The sequence below is a fragment of the Crinia signifera genome, chromosome 7 (genome assembly GCF_055691185.1).
Source record: "Crinia signifera chromosome 7, ASM5569118v1, whole genome shotgun sequence".
Classification (NCBI taxonomy): Eukaryota; Metazoa; Chordata; class Amphibia; order Anura; family Myobatrachidae; genus Crinia; species Crinia signifera.
In genome coordinates, this window is record NC_139223.1 from 30,527,880 (window position 1) to 30,530,337 (window position 2,458).

A 2,458-nucleotide genomic window follows, 5' to 3' on the forward strand; every position below is an offset into this window, starting at 1 on the left:
GGGGGTGTAGGTGTACACACTCACACGCAAACTTGGTGCAGGTGTATTGGTGCAGTTATACTTATCTGCTCCTGCAGAGGTCTCTCTGCTGGCTTGAAGTCTGCACAGCCTTGCAGTCTGGAGCAGGAGGGTTCTATTAGGCAGTCAATGAAATAGCGCTGCGGGCGCTATTTGGAGACACCGTCGGGCGGTGATTGACAGCTCCCCCAGCATAATGTCACAGCGGGCTCCGTCTCCACAGCTCCCCTGGCATAATGACATCCCCCGGCATAATGATACAGCGTCTCCTCAGAGCGGCTGCAAATATAGCGCCGGGGCTCTCTTCAGTAAATACAGGAGGGACGCTGCCTTTACACAGCGCGGGCACAGCACACTACAGCGCTGGGACACCCCCCCCCACAAGCAGCGCTACAATTGGCTGTTAACGGAGCGCTGAGGGGCTAACTGCGCTGTCACTCAGAGATGTGACAGCGCAGGACCGCCTATACCTGGGGATGGTGGCTGCAGGGGACAAACAGCCTGCGGGCTACTGCTGGGGTTGCCATGAAGAAGGTTGCCGAGCGCACCTCTCCAACACCTGTTGGAGCCCTGTGGCCCCGGCTCCCCCCCGCCACCGCTGGGGCTGCCTACCGCTAGTTACGCCACTGCCGCCGGGCTATGCGGAAGCGTTTCTGTTTTGGAAACACTGGCCGCACGCTGATTGGCTGAGATTCAGCCAATCAGCGTGCGCCGTGCGGCCAGTGTTTCCAAAACAGAAGCGCTTCCGCATAGCCCGGCGGATAGCGCTCGTTATTTCTCATTGACTGCAGGGACCCCCCGCTGCCACCGCCACCAGCTTTACAGCGCCACAGGACAGGTACCCGGGTGGCAGACACCGGGGCGCCCCACCCCGACTTGCCTGGGGCGCTCTGGTGCCTTGCATCGTCCCTGGGTTGGTGGATGATACTCGTGGACTGTTATTATGAAATAGTGCAACAGAATCTCTACCGCATTCAGAACTAGGAATAAATTTACTAAGCATTGGTTTTGTTGGCAATTACAAACCAATAGATATTGACAATGGTTCAGTGTCTAAAGAAACAATATTGACTAAGCTTCAATTTTGAGTGTCTCTTACGCCATCAGTGGTGTAACTATAGCCCCACAGACCCCGCTGTGGTGGGGAGGCGCTGAATAAGTGTGGGCGCCGGTCTGTGGGGCTATCGGTACGGCACTGTCTGTTGCCGGGACTCGCGTATTACTTGTGTGTGCGGTGCCCTGCGCCTTGGTCCCAGCTCTCCGTCTCCTCCTGGCCTCATGCAGTTCCAATGAAAACCGCCCCTTACAAAATGGATGCCTCTATAAAGCAGACAGTTTTTTAAGAAGGCCTCCTCTAGCATCCTTAAAAACTGTCTGCTATACTGGGCAGCCATTTGCAATGGTCCTTTTTCTATAGCACTGCAGGAGGAGACGGAGCCAGGAAGAAATCTGCGCTGCGGGTCCCTGAATGCAGCGTCTGTGGTGGCGGCATGCGGAGGGGTAAGGGCGGCTGTTGAACTTGACTTGGGTGGGCGAGGGGGAGCGCATATTTCCTAGTTACACCACTGTACGCCATAAATGCCTATTGGTTGTTGTTGACCAAAAGTCCCATAGGATTACATGTTTCTGATGGAGCTCAGCAGCAAATTCACCTTGAAAATTACAAATACTGGGCAAAAACTCATAGAAACTCATCAAAGTCCAACAAACAATTCTTGCTGCTTTTCTATTGGATGCAACATAACACATATCATCACAACCCCCCTATAAAATGCACAAAAGCTCCAATAAGTCGAATTGTTTGGTATTGGAAGGTGTTTCTTGCATGTTTTGCTGTCATTTTTCTTAGACAGTCTTACCATAATTATAAAGTCTATTCGATTTTTGTCTCTTGTCAAACTATATTTTCAGTCTATGGTGTGCTTGTGCCGAGTGTAGTGTTAGAGTTGGCTTTATTTCTGTGGGGTTGTCTGTTTTCTCTGTTTTGCGTTAATATTCATGATTAGAGGAGAAGGCATAGAGAGGTAGGGGATGAAGAAAGAGGTCGGATGCTCTGCTCAGCCGAATGGCATAGAGAGATGGAGTTGTGCCATGAGGCAGGCCACATGATTAGCATCACAGTGGCACTTACACAACGCACACAGTAGTAGTGCCCTTTTTTGCCGTCCAGGACCCCCATGGAGGGAGAATAAAACCTGTGGCAAGCGCAGCAAGCCCACAACATGGCGACTGCAGTGAGCCCGCAAAGGGCATGTTTGTGCTCGCCCCGCTGTCAGAGTACAGGCAGTCAGGATACCGATGTTGGTATACTGACCAGCAGAATCCTGGCTGTTGGCCAGCAATACCACACCCATGGTAGTGCCCTTACACATGGGCTGATTTATCAAATATAACATACATAAGAAAGCACTTACGCCATTTTGATAGTGTTTTGGTTTAT